Source organism: Crocodylus siamensis, chromosome 1 (genome assembly GCF_052110815.1).
Source record: "Crocodylus siamensis isolate JL-2025a chromosome 1, ASM5211081v1, whole genome shotgun sequence".
Lineage (NCBI taxonomy): Eukaryota > Metazoa > Chordata > Crocodylia > Crocodylidae > Crocodylus > Crocodylus siamensis.
In genome coordinates this window covers 342,634,265-342,656,188 of record NC_143395.1, presented here as the reverse complement: position 1 = coordinate 342,656,188, position 21,924 = coordinate 342,634,265, and the positions used below count along the sequence as shown (strand labels likewise).

Below are 21,924 nucleotides of genomic sequence, written 5' to 3'. Positions count from 1 at the left end.
TGAGGTTTATGACATTCCTGGATCTCAAGAATGAATTGCAGATTTATAAGCCAGGGCTACTTTTTGCAGCCTTATAACTGAGAAGCTTTTATGGCTTTATATTTCACAATATGATTTCAGGAACAATAACGCAACTATGCCAGTGTGCCTAAATTAATCGCAGAAAACTCACTACTTGTCCCAGTAGAGATTGATGCTGTGATTCCAGGCAGCAGCACCATTGTATGAAACTTAAGAGATGTGTGTAATATCAGCAGGGATCCTGGTTTTTTCTGATAACCCCCACCTCCCCAAATTTGTTTTTTTGGGTTTTTTTATTAGAGAAAGACAAGCCCTCTCCCCATCTTTGAGAAAGTTTTTAGACTGGATCTAGAGCAACAACTGATATTTCAAGCCTGTTTATTTATGGTATTTATGAGTCCAGCCAGAATACTATATATAAAAACGGAATGGAACACAGTGCCTGTGATCATGTGTTCCTCCAGCAGTTGGCTCCCATGGTAGTAATAGTATATATTAGTGGTGCTTCATTTTAATCACGGAAAAATGTGAATTTGTGGTTACTTTTTTAAATCAGAAAATTTGGGGAGAAAAGCAGGATCCCTGCTGATATTACACACACCTCTGAAGTTTCATACAATGGTGCTACTGCCTGGAACCACAGCTTCTTTCTATGCTTGGACAGGAAGTGAGTTTTCTGAGGTTTCCCCTTCACCAGAGTAAGGAAACTCTAAGAAACTCATCAAGAAACTATGAGTCACTGAAGGCGTGAGTCACTAGATGCAAATGTAAAAGGTAGGACTGTACACAAGTGCTAAATGTATAGAAAGATCTGTTTGCTTGTGCCATTCCATTATGCATGTTCAGTTACTTATTGACGCTAACATAACTATAAATAGCTAATGCTGAAAATGCAGCTGCAAGTCTTTTCTTGTGATAATCTTGTACTAACAAGAAATAAAATTCGACCCAAAGTATTATAATGCCTCCAATATTATACTGAGCTTTAGTGTCATATGCGTGCCTTTGTGGGGGATCCTGTCACCAGGAATTCTTTGTATGCTTTAGGGCAGTGGTTCTCAACCTTTATTGCACCAGGATCCATTTGTAAATGTCAATGTTCAGTCCCGACCCAGTGCCCCTCACTTCTGACCTGCTGCCCCCTGCCCCAAGGCCCCAGCCCCCCAGTACATGGGGCAGCGGGGAGGGGGTGCCAAGCAGCCCCTTGCAGGCTGTAATTCTGCCAGCCTGCAAGGAAAAAGCCATGGTTTCCCATGTTTTTCTCCTTTCAAGGAGAATCAATTTTTTAAAGTTTGCTGATCCATTTTTAAAGTTTGTTCGCAACACTTCCATATATTCTTGTGACTCACAGGTTGAGAAGCACAGTGTTACGGCATTATACTTACACAAAGAAAAAGTTACCTGTAGGATGTGCCCCTTTATCATGACACCTATTCTCAGTGCATCTTATTTTTCAAAGGCAGAATGAAGAAAAAAAAGATTTTTCCAGAGTTATGGATGTACAGAGCGGGAACAGAGCCTAATCTTCAGCTGACTCACTGTGCCTTGCCTGCATAACTAAAGGTGAAACTATAGCTGCCACTGATGACTGAGTGGATCAATGATTTTGATAAGAGCTAATGGCTCTGAAACAGGAGGGGTGAGACAGAAAAATTGCCGTAAGAAATATTAGCTTAATTTGTGAAACAACAAGACCATTGCAAAAGAGAAGTGATTGTAAACACCTCCAGAGTGTAGAACAATGAGTCATTAAGTCAATAGACTCCTTTGGCTGCCGAAATAGTAATCCCACAAATGCTACATGGTAGAGCTGGAATCAAAGCAGGGTGCTTCTATCCTGGTCAGAAAATCAGCTTTCTCACTTAATACACACATCCTAATTTTGGGGGGGGCGCGAGATTTTTGAGGAAAAGATGCATATTGGATGCACAAAAACACATTATATTGGATCAGTTGTTTGGAACATATGCCCAAGTATCTTTTCTTTGAAACGTTTATGATTTTTTGATCCGGAAGTAAGTTAAGCTGTGATTTATCAGCTGCTGTTAGCAATGTGGGTTTAACTGGAAAATTTCATTCTGTGCTTAAAGAAACAGGAATTCCCTGCATGGGAAGCTCCCTCTTTTTTCATCTCATAACATGGAGAGAAAGTACAGTATAACACTGCAAAATTAAAAAGGTAAACAAGATCTATTTTCACAACTGTAATTAGAGCAACTCCTATGCCACTTCCTGTTGCAAATAGGATCATGCTACAGGACAAACTTTCCTGTATATTTGAATGTGGAATATAGACAATTGGAAATATATTTCTGCTTAAAGATACCCTTTGCTTCAAAGTAACCTGCAGCCCTGTTGACTAAAATGAGTTTTGCTGCTGGATTATCATAAAATGTCTTCACTGAAAAGTGTCAATTTGTCAAAACCAAAATTTGTTTATGGGAAATAGTTTTGCCAGTTTTTTGGCTAGAAAAAAATCATTCCATTTTTTTGAAAATGATGAAACCTCCCATTTCCACATAATTAAGAAAAATCTTCTTGTTATTTGGTTGCAGCAACTTTTCATTTATAGATTGCAGCTAATTAGATTAAAAATAATGCTTAAATTTAAATGATCAATATCTTACATGTACCTCCCCAGGTAGCTCTCCACTATCTACCAGCTACATTCATTTCCCCCTCCTCCTTCCCCCCACTACCTATCTCTCACCCACTGACTCCTCAATTTACATCTTCATTGGCTTTCTTGCATGCATACCAGCCTTTGGCTTCTTTACTATTCATGCCATCCAGGAAGAGCACACACCAACTGCAGATGCTTCCTCAACCTTATAAAGGGGTATTTGTATCTGAAATTTTTCAAAGAAGAATTTTTCCAACTATTTGAGTTAGTTTAATAAAAGATATCAGATTTACCCAAAGAACCTTGTCTGCCTAAGCTGAAATGAAACATTTCAGTTTATATGAAGCTAAAATATTTTAGATTTTTTGGGTCACATAATTTTTGAGATGTTGACTTTTAGCCCAGTTCAGAACACGAACATTTTTTTAAATCTAAAAAATGTTCCTAGGCTATGCAAACCATTGCTTACACAGCAACACTTTGGATCAGGTCTATAGTGACAAACTTCAAGGAGTGAAAAAGTGCTATTTGAAGATTTTTAATAGGCTTCTTTGTCTCTCCTGTAGCACTACCTCAGTATGCTTAAATGGATCATGATATTTTCACTTTATTATATGCTGCCTGTTGTGGGAAAGAAACAAACCAAACTGAATTATATCTGCTGTCACTAGAGGAGACACAGCTTGAGAAAATGAATGTGTCAGGACTCCCTGCTAGGCTGCTAATAGGTCTTTGTAGCACTTAGTTGTTAAGTGTAGTTTTTTTCCTGGACAGACCTCTTCTTTCATGTTGCAGAAGACATTCTAATACTGATGGAGCTACTTTTAAAAAGGTGGATAATTAAATTATCTTCTTTTCACTACAAAATGGAAAGACTCCAACACAGATGCTTGATGATACACTTCTGATTAGAGTACTTGATAGGCTTGAGTGAAGAAAGACAAATCTAAACTGATAGCCAGATGTGAACTTTCACATAATACAAGTGGTTTTTGTAATGAAACAGAGTACTCATCATAGCACAGTTCACACAAATGCAGTGGGTATCATGAAGTGAACTAAGGACCTTCTACTCTGTTAAGGAAAACTCATGCAAGTAAGTTGCAAACTGTTACTACCATGGGAGGAGCACATGATCACATGCACCGTGCTCCATTATGTTTTTATATACAATATTCTGGCCAGACTCTATAAATAAATGGACTTGAATTATCAATATTTGCTCTAGATCCATTCTGAAACTTTTGCAGCATTAGGGAAAGGGTTGGTCTTTCAGTTCAGGTCCATCTCCATTTAAAATCTGTTCAAAAGACAACCTAGGTAAGATAAAGCATTTAGAAAGACAGCATGTTTTTCTGCAGGACATGGGATTAGCTACCTTGCTTTGTTTATTATTACAACATGTGAAGGTTGCTCTAACACCATTTTGGTATTACAGACAATGCAGCACACCTGTGCTTTGTCATGTCTGAGCACGGGGAGTTGTACTTCTTTACATCACTTTCAAATCTTATAGCCAGATAGATTATATCTACCTGAAAGTATTGCTAAAAGGGTAGTAAAAAGTGTGGAAGGGAGTAGAAAATAATCTGCACTTGTAATTATTTCACAAGCCTGGAAAATCTAGCTCTAGATGTGTTCATTTTAATTAAGAATTCCAGGACACATCAAAAACTACTATTTTGACAGGCAACTAGGTAGGTATCTAAGGTCTCCAAATCCTATATGTCAGATAGTATTGAAGCAAGAAAAAGCAGCTTTAATGTGTAATTGTAAAAATCAGATAGAGTTGGAGCACAAAAGTATCATGTCCTGGGTTGTCCAAAGCATACCCACTATGCTCAGGGAGAGCACTGAGACCATTCAGCATGGTGAATATGAAAATAGAAAGCCTATTAAGGAACTATGAAGAGCGGCAGAAAGATTATTCTTTTGACTATAGATGAGAAATATTGAGCTTTGAGGGAACTGCTTTTGATGGTCTCAGTCTAGTCCACCAAACCACTAAAATAACTGTCTTTATCAATCATCATAATCTATTTCTGCTCAGGTGTGGACCAGGATGTAAGTAGTGCTAGTTGATATCAATTTATTATTACTGATATAATCTGTGCCATGGGGATTTAATAATGCCCACCACTCTAAAATGCTTAATGTTTGAGATCAGAGGTAGCAAAGCAATAAGGAGAAGCTTGTGTGTTGCACACTTGTGCAATTTAACTGGTTATTAGGGAACTTACAGAACTAAACTTCACTTGTGATGTTGTAGGTGCCAGGCACTTTACAGACTATGTACCATGGCTGACCTTTGACGCATCAGGTCATGGAGTCTGTAGTACCCCTGGCTGCTACTAATGAATGGTTGGCCCTGCAGCACACAGATGCAAGCCTTGGAAAGATGAGCCCAAGAGCAAGAACATAAGTTTCTGAGAAGCTATTTTAGGGCATAGGGATCTGTGCATATGTATTCTGAAGTATGAAGTATGTGAGTAGCAAAAAGTAAAGACAAAACCAGAATGTGGGGTTCTTATATGGGTCAAGTTTTAAGCCCCTCCAATTATTGTCCTTCAATTCTTGGACCTTCTTCTGACTCTTTTGGGTGTTGAGTGTAGGGAGAAAAACCTAAGAAAAACCATTCTTAGGTTTTTCAGGTCAGGAGAGTTTAGTGTGTGTTCAGAAGGGTTTGTATCCATGTGTGGGCATGTCTGGAAAGGTGGGGATTGGACCACAGGGGACAGACGAGGCACTGTAAATCTATGAGCTGAGACAGTTGTCTGTCTCTGCCCCAAGAAAGGCTAAGTCAGCAGGACTAACTCTGGGAATGGGATATTATTAATGCAGAATTATTCAGTGGGTGAATCGGTGGTGTGAGGCTAGGGTACAGAGCACCAAGACACTGTAGGATGGGAGGCAGTCCTTTTTTTTCAGGAGACTGGTGTCTTTGAGGATACCTCTTCAGCTTCAAGCTTGGTTTTCCTCTGGGGGTGACAGGGAAACCGGCGGGTCAAGTTGGGGTTGGCACTGGAGTTCTTCCCACTGCAGCCAGTGGTATGCAGAGTCAGACAGCCTTCTTACAAGCAAAATATTAAACATCAAAGTACCAAAACATTTAGAGAAAAGGATTTTAAAACAAAAAAACAGTCCTTGCTTTCCAGTCCTACCAGAAACTTCCCTCTTGTGGAAACCGTGGAATACCTGACTTGCTGACTGGTAGGTCTGTGTATTAATCTGTTCCTCCCTAACATTTACCCTCGGAAAGAGAGGACAGAATCATTCTTTATCCAGCCAGAGTTCTTTATTCTTTCAGTTTCTGAGCTTTTTGGCCCTGCTTTTGAAAATTAGTTTGGGGGAGAGCGGGAGGAGAGGGAAGGGGTTTCACACCATTGCCAATGGCTTCCTAGTGCCCTGTGATAATTTCCATAGGTTTGCTGATGGGCATCTAACTTTGAGTCATTGATTTGCTTCCTTGCTTGTTTTCCAGCAAACCTGGGTATTCCAACCAATAAAGCCATACTGTGAGCACCCAAATAATCAAAGCAACACCCTTTCTCTTCCCATTTCCTTCACTCACAGTCTTTTTTGCCCAGTAACATTCTTCTCAGTGATACCCTGAACCACAGTGTCTCAATTTTTTCCATTACCAACTCTACCTGGTAAGACAGCACTGGCAGTTTCTTATAAGCAAAACCAATTAATTAGTAGTCCTACAATCATAGGTAAAGTTAAGAGGCTAGGCCTTTGAAAATTAAAAGTATAATGCCTGCCTGATATGAATCAGAAAAGAGATCAATTTGAGAACATTATGTACTAGATATGAATAGTATAAATCAGATCTGTATACATGAAGTTCCTTATATTTGGAGACTTAAGAATAATTGGTTACAGGTGGGAAGGGTTGCATTTGACTAGTTGCTTCACTCTGCTCATTGGGTAATGCTATGACCTTTACTGTAATGAATCATTGTTTCTGAAGGCAATTCTTAAAGAAACAATGATTCAAACTTCCTGACATCGTTTTCCTTTTGGCTTATACTATCTCATCTTTGAAATATCATATCAGCATTGGATACAGAACTTTTATGGGGTAAGATATTTATTGGGTAGTTAAATGTGGGTAGTGGGATGGAAGGCTGCAAGAGAAGTGTCAATATGAATATTAAGAATTCGTATATATATTGGAACATGCTCAATTCTAAGATCTAAGCCATGACTAAAGCACTAACTTTAATTGAATACAATGCCCAGGGCATATATTAAACTGAGTTTGACTAAGTTTAAACTGTGATGGTTGGTAGGAAAAAATCATTGTTTGCCTATTCTGTAGAACTTGATGAAAGGATTAGTTTACTATTCTTATCCAAAGTAGGGGGCTATGACAAATAAACAGGGATCCTGGTTTTCTCTAGTTAAAAAAAAATCCCCAGTTCTTAGATTAAAAAAAGTAACCTCAAATCTACATTTTTCTGTGATTAAAATGAAACACCTCTAATATATAGATACGTAGATAGTTGGGTTTAATTTTAACATGAAAAAATGTGGATTTTGGCTTGCTTTATTATTCCAAATATTGGGGATTTTTTTTGAATCAGAGAAAACCAGGATCCCTGCTAATAACTATAATTTATTCTGGGAATGTCTGTGTAAAGCAGACTTCATATAAGTTAATACAAAGTATATATAATCACGCTGAAACTTATTGTATGATGTACATTCCAACAAGGAACTTCAGTGAACTTCCTTTGTTCCTCTCAGAACTGTAGATTCATAAGGTCGGAAGGCACATCCAATGTCATCTAGTCTAATTCTTGCATGAATGCAGGGGGTGCTCTTCCTAATCCATCCCAAACAAATGCCTGTCCAGCTTCTTCTTGAAAACATCCAATGAAGGAGATTCCACAGCTTCCCTAGGCAAGTTGTTCCATTGTCTTACTGTTTGAGCAATAAAGATTTTTAAAAAGATTTATCTAAATCTGCTTTGCTGCAGTTTAAGCCCATTGTTTTATTTTCTGTTTGTTTATTGCACATTTAGAACACATGAGAACCACCATGTGCCCCCTTGATTTCCTTTACTCTACACTAAACATACCTACTTCCCTCAACCTTTCCTCCTACGGTTTGCATTCCATCTTTCTTGCTCACCTCTGGATCCTTTCCAGTTTCTGTACATCCTACCTAAACCCAGAGCTGCACACAGTAGTCCAGCAGAGGCCTAACCAGAGCCAAATAGACTGGCATTAACATCTCTCATATCTTGCACACAACTCTTGCTAATAAAGCCTCAAACTGTGTCTGCTTTATATGCAACAGCTTCACATTGGTGATTTGTGAAATTTGTGATTCTGCATAACCCTCAGACTCTTCACAGCAATACTACTTTTGAATTTCATTTTTTGGCTGTACCTCAGTTCACAAAAGGAAGATCCTTTTGAATTTTAATTTTACTCCCCTAAGTGGTTGCAAGCCCTCCCAGTCTTGTGTTGCCTGCAAACTTAATCAGGAAGCTCTCTATTCCTGCATCAAAGTCATTAATAAAACTGTTAAACAACAGCAGACCCAAAACAAACCCTGTGGAACCCCACTTGCAACTCATGCCATTCCAAAATTGATTCAAGGTATTCTGTGGTTATTCAGTCAATTATGTAGCCATCTAGCAGAATTCCTATCTAACCCACATTTCTCCAGTTTACTTAAGAGAATGTAATGTGGGATGATATAAACAGCTTTACTGACATTATGTCTATTCCATTCCCTTCAACCATTAAACTGGTTATCCTGTCAAAGATGGATATCAAGCTGGTTTGGAATAATTTGTTTCTTAATAAATCTAAGTTGGCAGCTAGTGATCTTCTCTTCTTCTCCGGGTGTTTATAATTGCTTTATAATTCACTCCTGTGATTTCCCAGGTATTGAAATTAGGCTGACTGGTCTATAATTTCCATAGTCCTCCTTTTTTTTTTTAAAGATATTTAGTCTTGGGACCTAACTTATTTCATTGAATTAGCCCTTCTCCTGTCCTCTGGACTTCTTGTCATCCATGACTTTACAAATATTATTGCTAGGAGCTCTCAGGTTTCTTCATTCAGTTCCCATGGCACCCCAAGATGAATTTCATCAGGTCTTGACAACTGAAATTCATTCACATTTATCAAATGCTCTCTGACATACTCGGTATTTATCATGATCCTCAGCCTTTTCTCGTTTTTGCTTATGTTAATTTTGTTAGCTTTTGTTTATAGTTTATTTCTCCATGCAGACTGAGGCTAAATAGCCACTGGACAACTCTTTCTTCTTTGTGGCTTCAGTTAATAGTTTATCCTCGCTATGGAGCAGTGGACCCGGATTTCCCTAGTCTACATTTTCTGTTCAATATATTCATAGAACCTCTTTTTGCTCTCTAACATCTCTTTCAGTTGAATTTTATTTTTTGCTTTCCTGATTCTTTTCCCTGTACATTCTTGATATTCTTTAGAACAGGGCAGCCTTTCTATGTGGCATGCAGCAGACTGAAGAGGGGGCAGGCAGCATAGGGTAGCTAGGTCAGGAAGCAGAAAACAGAGCAACAGATCAGGCATGGGAGGGGATCAGGGATTAATTGTGGCTCACCTGGCAAAATGCTTGGCCTGCACTGCCTTAGAATATATAGTTAGCAACTTTTCCTTCCTTTCATTGACTGTGTATTTTTCTTTTGATTTGGAGGGAGCTAAGAAGTTCTTTAAACTTTGGTCTCCTTTAGTCCTATCTTTCCACCATGTTGGAATACCTTCTTTTTGATCTACCACTACTATGTCCCTTAGGGACTACTAGCCCTCCTTTATTCTTTTATGTGTCAACCATGAGACCTAACTTACTGTTTATCTGGGTTTGTTGAAATTTGCTCTTTTGAAGTCCAGTACCATTGGTTTGTTAACAGTGGTAGTAGAGTAGTAACACTTCCTTTTATTCCAAATCTCTCCTTCTGAAACACCATCAATACCTCAATTTTGCTATTCCAGTCACAGGAGTCATCCCAATTTTTAATAGTGTCAATTAAGTTATAATTTTATTTGTATATGATGACCTCTTGTTGATTCTGTCTCCCATAATTCTTGCATTTGTGTGCAGACATCAAAGATACACTGTAGTTTGCTCTGCCAGCTTTCCTTTTTTGCCAGACTGTAGTTCCCTAACCTTTCTTAAAAGTAGGATTCTTCTCCTGGTCCTCATCCCTCAATATTGAATGCACTGTGACTGGTAGGTTTTCTTTGCCGTTCCCTATAGAACAGATTAGCTAAATGATGCCTGAAAAAGCTCTAATCTTAGTCAGATGGATCCCATCTCTGGATAGCAATCCTTTTTCCCAGCACATCAATCCATGGTCAAAGAATCCAAAGCCTTCTCAATGCCACCTTCTGAGCCACCTGTTTACTTCCACGATACAACAGTCCCAACATGGGTGCTTACCTTGGAATGAAGGATCAGCAAGAACTTTGCTTCCCATGCCTATTCTTACAAGGCACATCTACACGAGATGCTTAATGAGCAGTAGACTAATTCTACTGCACATTAGCATGTCATGGAAAAAACTGCGTTAATGTGCTATTGCACAGCAGATTTAGTCTACTGTGCATTAAGTGTCACAAAAAGACTTTGTACTGTGATACTGTGCATTAGTGACAGCTACTGAACATTTATGTAGTACCTCATATTAAAGATACTAACCTTAATGCAGAGTAGCATGTGTAGATTCATCCACTGTCTCTTCTGATCTACTCAGAGTATCATTTGTGCCATATTAACAAGTGCGAGAGGCTAAATCAATCTACATGACATGCTGAATTTGGGCTGTAGGCATGCAGCAGACTTTACAGGATTTCCAATTTGGAAGACAGATGAGAAGGGTGCCTGAAATCCCACTTCTCTCCCAGACTTAGGTACCAGATTGCAACCCTCAGATGTCTGTGTAAAACAGGTATTCACAGCCTGACAGGCCTTTCTTAGTTCAGGTTCCCAAACCATTTTTTTTTTTGGAAGCAGATGACTGGCTTGCTCTTCTTTAAAAGCATGGCTTGAAAGTGCTACCTGCCTCTTACCTAATGTCTCATGGTTAAGTATTTGGTTTGGAAGTAGGAGACCTGGGATCTAAGTTCTTAGCTGAAGCAGGGGTGATGAATATAAGTCTTCCCAACTCCCAGACTAGGTTTCCTAACCATCAGACTAGAAGTTAGGCCAAGCAAGGGGAAGTCTCCATCCCTCCCACTGAAGCTGTTCCACTGAGCAAGTCGGCAGCTAGTAATACAAGATCCATGGAGCCAGAAAGAGAGAAGGAGGAAAATATAGCTTAACTCTGTAGCTGTACAGTAGGGGTGTGCATAGTGGGCCCTATTCAATTTGGATTTGGCCTGAGTCAGGGACAGTGATTCAATTAGTTGATTCAGATCACAGTCCCTGATTTGATTTGGCTGAATCTGAATCTGAACATTCGATGCTGATTTGGAGAATCAGCGATTCAGACACAGACACACCTTTAAATGTTTTTTCTACATACCTCAAGGTACTAGTGTGGCCCATAAACACGGCAATGCTGGGGTGGATGGAGCATCCCACAGGAATGTGGGTGGGGGTCCTCCACGTGCTTGGTGGCAAACCCAGAAGTGGACTGGAAGTACTTCTGGTTCACTTCAGGGTCCATGAGGGGACCCTGGGTGCCCCCCAAGACCCAGGAGGCACTGGTTGCCAAGCCGAGGAGGGGATCGGGGACAGTGCACTCCCCTGTGGACCAGAAAGTGGACTGGAAGTGCTTCTGGTCCACTTTCAGGTTTGCTGCTGAGTGTGCTGGGGAGCCCCCCCGTGCTCTTGTGGGACACTCTATGCTCCCCAGCATCACGGCATTCACAAGCCACCTGGTACCTATAGCTATGCAGAAAAAACATTTAAAGCTGTGCCTATATCCAAATCACCGAATATTTCCAAATATCTCTGCATTGATTTGGAGGGTTCCAATTTGATTCAGAGAGATTAAAGGGTCCTCTGATTCAATTCAGATTCAGAGAGCCAGCCACTGGGTCAAATCTCTGCTGAATCAAAACAGGGACCAAAGCTTCGCACAGCCTTACTGCATAGCTTTGCTGTGGATTCACTTGTGTAGAGAAAAAGCAGGCTGCTTGTGTATTTTGCATTGAAAAGTCATTGGATGAAATACATACATGGGGTGGGAAACAAGGACTACAACCTAGATCTCACTGTTCTCAAAAGAATGCTCCTCCTCAATGTGCTATAGGGTCATGTTCCTTTTGCAGTCCCTCTCTGGTCCCTTGGATCTTCCATTATCTGCACCGCCCTTATTAATGAATTTGACCTATTTGGATTTCATAAATAATGAGCCCACAAGTTCAAAAGAATATGAATAAGTCCAAAAGGGGGAAACACCTTAATAAGTTGATATGTATGTGGTCAAATGATCCCCTTTTTCTTCCTCTATAAGCACCTTCCACTGTAAAAGATTTGTGCAAATTGTACTTGGAAAAGAGCTCGCTCTTGGGCATGTGATTGCCTTCATTGTTGGATTATATGTTAATAGTTTTTTCCCCCTTTTAGTTTCTAGCAGTGGCTTGAAATATTCAGGTCTTTTTCCTTATTCCTCATTTGTTTCACAAACAAAATGAGTGTTTATATTCGAAGGTTTTATTACAGATAAGTATGTGTGTTAGGACATAGGTCAAGTATCCTCCCAGTCTTCAGATTTATTTCTGAGTTTTTTCCTTTTTGTCCAACACAGAAACCAAACTGAAGCAAGTATGCAGAAGCCAAGATTCTGTAATTCTGATTGCCATATTTTTCTGATTTATCATAAATGGTTGCTGTTTTTCTTTTTAGGGTACAAATCTTCCCATTATGCCCACACTTCCCTAGCTAAGCAAAATTTAACATGGACCTCCAATACCATATCTCCCATTTTAACAGATGTTTCTGATTTAGAGTTAAACACTACAATCTCACATGTGCTGACTAAATAAATGATGCCCCACAAATTAATTTACAAAAAAAATATTTTACACTCAATTATAATATTCTTATTTAGGCTAGATTTTTACCTACCCCAGCTGTTGTCATTCAAGAGTATAGTTCTGAATATGTGGTTTTATTTGAGTATGCCTTGTGAAAATCCTGATTTGATAAAATTTCTTTGGAAGTTTATTTTGACTGTTATCTAATACTTAACTTTCATTTTAGCTTTATTAAACAAATTGAATGAGATATTATCCCTTAAAACTAAGTACAGACAGTCAAAAAGCCAAAAGCTGAATTGATTCAATCTTTGCAGGTTAGTTTAAGATGCAAAGATTGAACCAATAAAAATGAACAGATATTCACTTGTGATTCAGGAAATGCAGCCGCATGCCTGTGGTGGCTTAAGCCAGAAGCCAGGGGGCATTAGATCATAGTTTCTGGCACATAGTCAGCATGGACTTTGTGTTCATTTCCTCTTTCTGCTGCCCCCGAGGTCTCTGGGATTTGCAGTCCACCATCACAGCAGCAGGACTCTGCAGGGTTGCTCATCACTTCCTCTTCCTGCTTCCAGGTGTCTCTGGGATTTGTAGTCCACAGTCACAACCAGCACTAAGTCAGTCACCAGGGTAGGGCAGCTCTGTAGCCAGGGAAAGGTGATTTTAACTCCCCTCCCTGGCCCCAGCCCCCAGCCTGTGGGGGCCAGTGGGCTGGCCAGTGAGCTAGCTGTCACTGCACCAGCTAGGGAACAGAGAGGCAGGGCCAGCCCTGCTCTCTAGAGTAGACAGCCCAGCCCAGGGCTGCAAAGCATGATGGGGGACTCTATTAACTTGAACCAGGAAAGGGGTCTGGGACAGAAGTTTCATAAACTGCTTTGACCTAAATCAGTGAAATCAGATTTTACATTTAACCAGGTTTATCTTAAAGCAGTTTTAGCCATTTTGAAACTGGTTTATGTATACTGAACTTCTTTTCTGCTACAGGTTTAAACCAGTTTCTTATCACTGAAACTAGGTTATGTGTAACTTCTGTCCCTAGCTGTGATGTTTTATTTTCACATAAGCCTTTGACATTTTATCAGTATTCATGTAGAAACTTTCCAGGTACTGAGGATACCACCACTCAACCTCTTCATATGTCATTAGCACATCTAGTGGATTTACTGATAAAATCATCAGGAACAACCAGTCCTATGAGACATCAAGAAATTACTGTTGTCTTTTTCTAGCTCACTCTAGAGTGACTAGAATTTTGAAAGAGGTCTTAGTGATGCAAAAATCAAGAAACGAATAAATTCAATTGAAAAATATGGAAAACATAAATTTGTGTGCTTGTGAAAGCACTGAAGAGCTAAGGAAGTATTTTTATTACATTTATTATTCAACAAGGACCTACATCTGTTTCCAATTTGCACTGATTATTGACACATCTGGATATTTGGCCTTAGGAACTGCAAGTTGCTGTTGTGGCATTATTCTCTGAATCAACTTTTCAGACCACCCGGAAAATAATACAGCAAGTGCTGTGAGAAGATTTTGATACTCATAATAAGATTACCTTTTGGCATCCAGAAGTATTGTACAAATGGGATTTTGTCATCTTGTTTTATAAATTACAATTTTGCATTTTTGACACTTTTGGGGAAAAGAAGGCTTCAGCCAAAGGGCTTATTATTTGACAAAGAAATATCAGAATGCCCAATGAAGTAGATACTAGAGATTAGTATAACAGTTAACTACTTGCTTAGCATGCAAAAGCTTCCTGGTCTGGGTAGAAACAAAAGACAGCTTACCTATATTGACTGTGGTGAGTAAGATGTTTTTTAAGTATATGGTGCAATGGTAATTTAAGTATATGGTTCTTATGATTAAAATCTAACTGTTGAAAAGGGAAATATTGTCCAATTCCCTGTTCTTAAACTATTTTCTTCAGTAATTAATCTCTAAGTTTTCTTCATATGTGGTCTGAGAGTGGTAATTTATTTCAGGGGTCAAACTTATAGGTATTGTGAAGTATATACTTAGGGCTCTACAAAATATGATGAGAGACATACTTGTTTTATTACAAATATTTTCAAAATTGGGTAATTTGTTCTTAAAGAACAAATTTAGATCATATTCATCCCTAGAGCAACTTCACTGGTTCTGAATACACCAGGAAGCAATTTAGACAAGAATTGCCAAAGAATAAAGATGTATAAGAAATGATGAATTGCCTTCTGATGACTCCAAGATGGTAGGCAGTTTTGTATGAAGCACAAAGAAACAAATTTCAACAAATATCACAATACTTTCAGGTCAATGGAAATATTTATTTTCTTCCTTTTTTTCTTCTTCTTACCATTTATTCAATTTTTATCATTTTAATGGCAACATAATATTAATAAGTGCAGAAGGCAGGAGTATAAATTAAACAATATCACTAGTAGGCTTGAATAGAAGAGAAAATTCATTATTCAGATTTTTATATGATGCTTCCCAGCATGGTATCTGTGTGCCTTCTGGCAGTGAAATGAGCAATGTGATTAAAGAGATTAAAGTCTGTCACATGTGGTTCATTCTCCAGGAGAAAATCTTCACAACAGTCTTCTTCAGGGCAGAGTTATCAAGCACATTTTAAGAGTTGTCTTCAATAAGGCATTCTGTTTTGGTACAAATGAGAACTGTTTGGGACAAAAACCAATGCTGCCTGCTGGTGGTTGTGACATCTGATGGCTTTGGCTAGCCAACCTGCAACCTAAGCATGTAATATTAAAAAGAATATACTAAATTAGAAAATGATTTAATCAATCTGTAATTGTTGAACAGAATTAATTTAATCAATCCCTAAATGTTGAATATAGGGCAGAGTGACAGGAGTAAAACAAATACGTAAATATAAAATTTACTTAAGATAAAACTTTCCAAGGTATCAACATGACTTAGGAACATACACCCCATTTTCAAACATGATTTAGATATTGAGGAGCCTAAATTCCATTAATCTTTAAGAAATTTAGCCTTTTAATGGTTTTATGTGCTTATCTGCATCTTTAATTGTCTCAATACCTTTTATTATCTGACCTAAGAGTAGGATTCAGCGAGGTATTTTAGGTGCCTCCAACCTATGTATCATGCCCTTCAAAATTAGGTGCTTGGTCCCAGGAGGCTGATTCAAAGAAATAGGGAAAATGTCCTTGGTTCCTTATACTGTAAATATATGATTAGGTACCTCTAAAGGTACCAAATGCAACGTAGAGACCCTGGGTACCAAGCAGGGAGATGCCTAGAGCTGATAGGAAACACTAAGCGCAAAGGTCTAAACTTCCTCCCTGGAACATATACAGTCCTGAATCAGGCACCTACGAGTTAAATTTTGTTTCCCACAGGCCATCTAATATAGAGCTGCCAACACTGTTGCAGGTTTCATGGCTAGGATCAAGGCATTATTCTACTTTACCTGGGTAGACACGTGCTTCTCCTGTCCTTTCATCTGGGAGTTAGTATGCCTCCAAAGGTGAATTCTACTTCACACTGAAGAACCTCACAGTTCTCCCATTCATTTCAATGGGTCATACTTTGGCATCTCCTGAGGTGTATCCTGTTACATAAGTGATTCTTAACCAAGGCACCTGGGGTGCTGTGAGATCACTTGAGGGGTGCCTTAGTGCCAATCTAAACTAATCAACCAATTCTAGCTTAGTAAATTTCAACTGGTACTCTGGAGTGCTGCTAAATACAGAAAGTTATGGAGGGGTTCTGGCTGAGATTTACTGAGCTAGAATTTAAATTCATAAAATTTATGTAGGGCTGCCTTGAGGCTAAAATGGTTGAGAATAGAAATGTGGGTCTCCATTCACTCCGGTGGGGAAATCTGACATGTGCTAATATGGGTCCAACTGCACAGAGTTATTCTTCTGCTGGCTGTGTATGGCATATGAATCTGAGCACACATGTACATAGATGGACAACTGCATATGGTTTCTTCTCCAACATAAATACCCTAGGGGTTATAGCATTTGCCTAGGATAAGAGAAACTTAGGTTCTATTTTCTCCCACCTTTCAGGGCTGTAAACCCACTCCTACTACTTCTCAGCAGAGTGCCCAAACCACCAACCTATGAGAGAGAACTAGCTAAAAGCACCTTTCACCTTCTCCTGTTGAAATGGACCCACTGGGTAACCAAGAAGGGGAAAAGTCATGGGACCAGAAGAAAAGCAAGGAAAAGGAAGCATAACTCCAGAGAAGAGCCACATGCATGATTAGAGGTCAAGAGAGGCCTTATAAAGAGAGGCTAAGAGGCATGGGACTCTTCCATGAGAAGTGAAGGCTCCGGTGAGCCATGAGAAGTGAAGGCTCAGGGGTGACTTGGTGGCAGTCTATAAGTATATCAGGGGTGTGCATCAGGAGCTGGGAGAACATCTGTCACCAGGGCACCCCAAGGGAAGACAAGGTCTAATGGTCACAAAGTGCTGGAAGACCATTTTAGATTGAACATAACGGAAAACTTCTTTACCATCCGAGTCTCCAGATTCTGGAATAGACTCCCCCATGAATGCTGTGTACCTCTGGAGGCTGGGGGTCATGGTGAGCTCCTGCAGGTGGTGGTGGCACTGTCGGTGGTGGGAACATGGCAGCGGTAAGCAGTGAGTTCCCGCAGGCAGCCCTGGTGCTATCAGCAGTGGGGGAGAGACACATGGCGAGCACCAACCAGTGGTCAGTGACCACCCACAGATGCCGCCAGCAGTTAACAGTGATCAGGGGCCACCCACAGATGCCACCAGTGGTGTTGGTTGTGGTGGTGGGGCAAGTAGTGACCACCTGCAGGTGCTGCTGGCAGCATCAGCTGCACTTTTTGCAGGGGGTGCATCACCAATCTCAGGGGGTGCATGTGCACCCATGTGCACCTCCTACATGTTGCCAATGGACTCCCCCCTCAAGTGCTGCAAGCACCTACTCTGGATACCTTTAGAGAAATACTTGGATGCCTATCTTGCTGGGGTGAACAGACCTTAGCCAACTTCCTGCCCCTTGGGCAGGGGGGTTAGACCTGATGATCTTGTGAGGTCCCTTCCAGCCCCTAATGTCTATGAAATGTATGAGCTCTGTGATTCAGAGAGGTGGGCCCTGCCCTGGAACGTGAGGACTCTGGGTTCTAGTCCCTGTCCCCCAAGTTGTTTATGTATTGAACCGAATGACACTCCAATGCTGAGTTCATCAAGTACAATGATATCTAGTTTACAGTTACATTGTAACTTATAGTACTATTATGCATGCTTTCTCTCATGCGTGGTTGACCTCTACCTGACTCAAGAAGTCTATGGGCCAAGGAGAGGCAAAGCACTGCTCGACCTGGTACTGGCTACGGGGGACAACCTAATTGGCGACCTAGTGATCGATGGGAAGCTGGGTGACAGCGACCACGAGCTGATCACCTTCACCATCCACCGTAAAGCTGGCAAGTCAGTCAGCAACACAGAAGTCCTTGACTTCAGAAAAGCCGACTTTCACAAGCTCAAGAGGCTTGTCGGTCAGGCCCTTAGGGACCAAGGCCCCCGGGGAGATGGGAGTTCAAGAAGAGTGGTTGCTTCTCAAGGAAGCGATCCTCAATGCACAACCTAAATCTATTCCAACACGGAGGAAAGGCAGCAAGAAGGCACAGCAGCCCCCCTGGCTCTCCAGGGACCTAGTGGACTTCCTACGGCTAAAAAGGAAAGCCTACAAAGGATGGAGGACGGGATTCACCTCCAAGGAGGATTACTCCGCGCTGGTCCGGTGCTGCAGGGACCAAACCAGGAAAGCCAAGGCTGCAAGTGAACTCCAACTAGCTTCAGGCATCAAGGACAACAAAAAGTCCTTTTTCAGATATGTGGGGAGCCAGAGGAAAAGCAAGGACAATGTTGGACCCCTGCTAAACCAGATGGGGCAACTGAAAACTGACACCCAGGAAAAAGCCAACCTATTAAATAGGTACTTTGCGTCAGTCTTTCATCAGTCACATGGGATGCCCATGCCTGCTATGGGACAGGGAAATCTGGGTGAGGGGGATCCCCTACCATCCATCAATGCTGACCTCGTGAAGGAACATCTTGAGAAGCTGGATACTTTCAAGTCAGCCGGCCCTGACAATCTGCACCCCAGGGTACTCAAGGAGCTGGCGAGCGTCATAGCCCAGCCCTTGGCACAGATCTTTGAAAACTCTTGGTGCTCTGGTGTAGTGCCCGAAGACTGGAAGAAGGCCAATGTGGTGCCGATCTTCAAGAAAGGGAGGAGAGTGGATCCAGCTAACTACAGGCCCATTAGCCTGACTTCTATCCTGGGGAAGATCTTAGAAAATTTTATTAAGGAGGCCATCCTTGAGGGACTGGCCCAGGCTAACATTCTAAGGGATAGCCAGCACGGGTTTGTTGCAGGTAGGTCTTGTTTGACCAATCTCATTTCCTTCTATGACCAGGTGACCTATCACCTGGACAAGGGAGAAGAGATTGATGTCATATATCTTGACTTCAAAAAAGCTTTTGATCTGGTATCCCATGATCACCTCTTGGCCAAACTGGCCAGTTGTGGCCTTGGCTCCACCACGATCCGCTGGCTGGGAAATTGGCTTCGTGGTCGGACCCAGAGGGTTGTGATTGATGGCAGTCACTCATCGTGGTGCCCTGTGACCAGTGGGGTCCCTCAAGGCTCTGTCCTTGGACCCATACTGTTCAACATCTTCATTAACGATGTGGACATTGGAGTCAGGAGTGGACTGGCCAAGTTCGCCGATGACACCAAACTTTGGGGCAAAGCATCCATGCCAGAGGACAGGCGGGTGATCCAGGCTGACCTGGACAAGCTCAGCAAATGGGCAGATGAGAACCTGATGGTGTTTAACACCGGAAAATGCAAGGTTCTCCACCTTGGGAGGAAAAACCTGCAGCACCCTTATAGGCTCGGCAGTGCTACGTTGGATAGCACTACAGAAGAAAGAGACTTGGGGGTCATCATTGACCACAAGATGAACATGAGCCTGCAATGCGATGCTGCGGCTAGTAAAGCAACCAAAATGCTGGCGTGCATCCATAGATGCTTCTCGAGCAAATCCCGGGACGTCATTCTCCCCTTGTTCTCGGCCTTGGTGAGGCCGCAGCTGGAGTACTGCATCCAGTTTTGGGCTCCACAATTCAAAAAGGATGTGGAGAAGCTTGAGAGAGTCCAGAGGAGAGCCACGCGCATGATCAGAGGTCAGGAAAACAGATCTTACGATGACAGGCTGAGAGCCATGGGACTCTTTAGCCTGGAAAAGCGCAGGCTCAGGGGTGATCTGATGGCCACCTATAGGTTTATCAGGGTGACCACCAGGATCTGTTCACCAGAGCGCCCCAAGGGATGACGAGGTCGAACGGTCACAAACTCCTGCAAGACTGCTTCAGGCTGGACATGAGGAAGAATTTCTTTACTGTCTGAGCCCCCAAGGTCTGGAACAGTCTGCCAGCGGAGGTGGTTCAAGCACCTACATTGAACACCTTCAAGAGTAAATTGGATGCTTATCTTGCTGGGATCCTATGACCCCAGCTGACTTCCTGCCCTTTGGGCAGGGGGCTGGACTCGATGATCTCCCGAGGTCCCTTCCAGCCCTAATGTCTATGAAATCTATGAAATCTATGAGAATATCCTGAATGCCTTTTCAGTTGTGCTCCCACAGAGTCTAACTTTCACTATTCAGTGTATAACTTCCTATCCTAAGCTTCATCTGTTCTGAATTCCTGTACTACATGGGGACACCCTGTAGATTCCAGACTGGCAGTGTTATCAGAACTGGATAGGTGAAAGTGCAAATGTTTAGAAGAAAAAGAAGAAGGAGAAGAAGAAGATTTTGCTAAGTACTTATTGTCTCATTGCATATGCATATGTAGAGATTGTATGGTAACAAGCAATGGAGAATTTGGTGGGTGATTGTTCCCAGAGTTCTGGTCCATGAAGGTTCTCCCAGCTCATTCTAGGAAATCCAGAAATTTATTTTTCCCTGTCCCATCCTGCTTTTAGACTTCTCTACAGAATTTTCTTTCACAAAACTGTCTGCTATATTTCTGCCCTCTCCTATTACAGCTGGAAACCTTCCTGTTCCTTGACTCAGAAAAGGTTCTTTCCAGAGAATCAAATCTCTGGGTCATAAAATCATTCCTTACTTTCTGTATACTAAGTGGGGACCCAGTTCTTGTACATCTGCCTATGCAAATCTCTAGCCACTACTGAGAACTGCATGTTTAGAAACAAAGAAGCTCCCTCAGCTTCCTTTTTAAAGAAAGAAGAAGAGGAGAGGGGGAAAAAAACCCCTTCAGCCCATTTCTCCCTGTAATCCTGATATGGTGCACATACTTAAAGAGCTGGTAGGTTTTTACAAGGGCAGGTGCTTCCACCTTGTTTGGAAGGAAAGAAAGAGAGAGGAACACTTCCTGCTGCTACCAAGTAACCGGAGAGGAAGAAACTTTTTGTTCCTCAAAAGCAGCCAAGAGAGAGACTTCCTTTAGCTTTCTTGCTGATGCTACTCCTGCTAGTAAGGATGAGTGATATTGATGCTACTCCTGCTAGTAAGGATGAGTGATATGCTTGGGCAACTGGTGCTTCCTGAGTCTGGGGGGGGCACCAGAACACCAATGGGGGGGGCAATCACCAACTGGGGGGGGTCCCCCAGCAGCCAATCACTGGGGCCAGTGAACTTCTAATTTCGCAGCTGGCGCTTCCAGGGGGTGCATGGCTGATCTCAGGGGGCGCACCCCCTATGCATTGCCAATGGTGATGTGGTTCTGGGTTTGGGGTGGATGGTGTGGGGTGGGATGAGTGTTTTCAGGGGAGTCATGGAAGGGGTGAGTGGTATTAGAACAGTTTACTAGGAAGAGAGAGTATGGATTGTGGAGCAGAAGGAAAGTAAATATGTGGTAGGTGAGGAAGGGCCCTTTTCAGATTCTGGGGGAGGAAGGGGGTGGGGTTGGGAAGGGGGATGCAACTTCCATAAAGTGTTATGTCCCTTCTCTAGTAGTCATGCATGTTTAGACACTTACAGCTTGGATGCCCATCAAGTGTTTCACCACTGAAGTACCCCTGCAGACAATGCCTAGAGTAGTGTTCTAGAGCGCGGGTTTTTTGTGTGGAATTTTTGGTTATGAAAGAAGAGCTAATTCTTCACAAAACGCAGTCCCTAAAGACACAATTTATTAGCAGTTTGGCCTGGATCTGTGTTGGAAACTTCCCAGTTCAATTCCCTGGATCCTGCCCTCCCCTGAAATATAGCTTGACTGCTCTGAATATTCTTGTTTTGCAAACATGCACACAAG

At 41.6% G+C, this 21,924-nt stretch overlaps 1 long non-coding RNA gene across 2 annotated transcripts in view; it reads left to right on the top strand.

Annotated features, from left to right (window-relative positions):
* The first annotated feature begins 514 nt into the window (after positions 1-514).
* The window catches only part of LOC149874910 (uncharacterized), a 32,596-nt gene continuing 11,186 nt past the window's right edge, over positions 515-21,924 (top strand). For both annotated transcript variants that reach the window (XR_016439984.1, XR_016439983.1), the window contains exons 1-2: positions 515-795; positions 1,485-1,584. This is a non-coding gene — a long non-coding RNA (uncharacterized LOC149874910). The remainder of the gene's footprint in view (positions 796-1,484; positions 1,585-21,924) is intronic.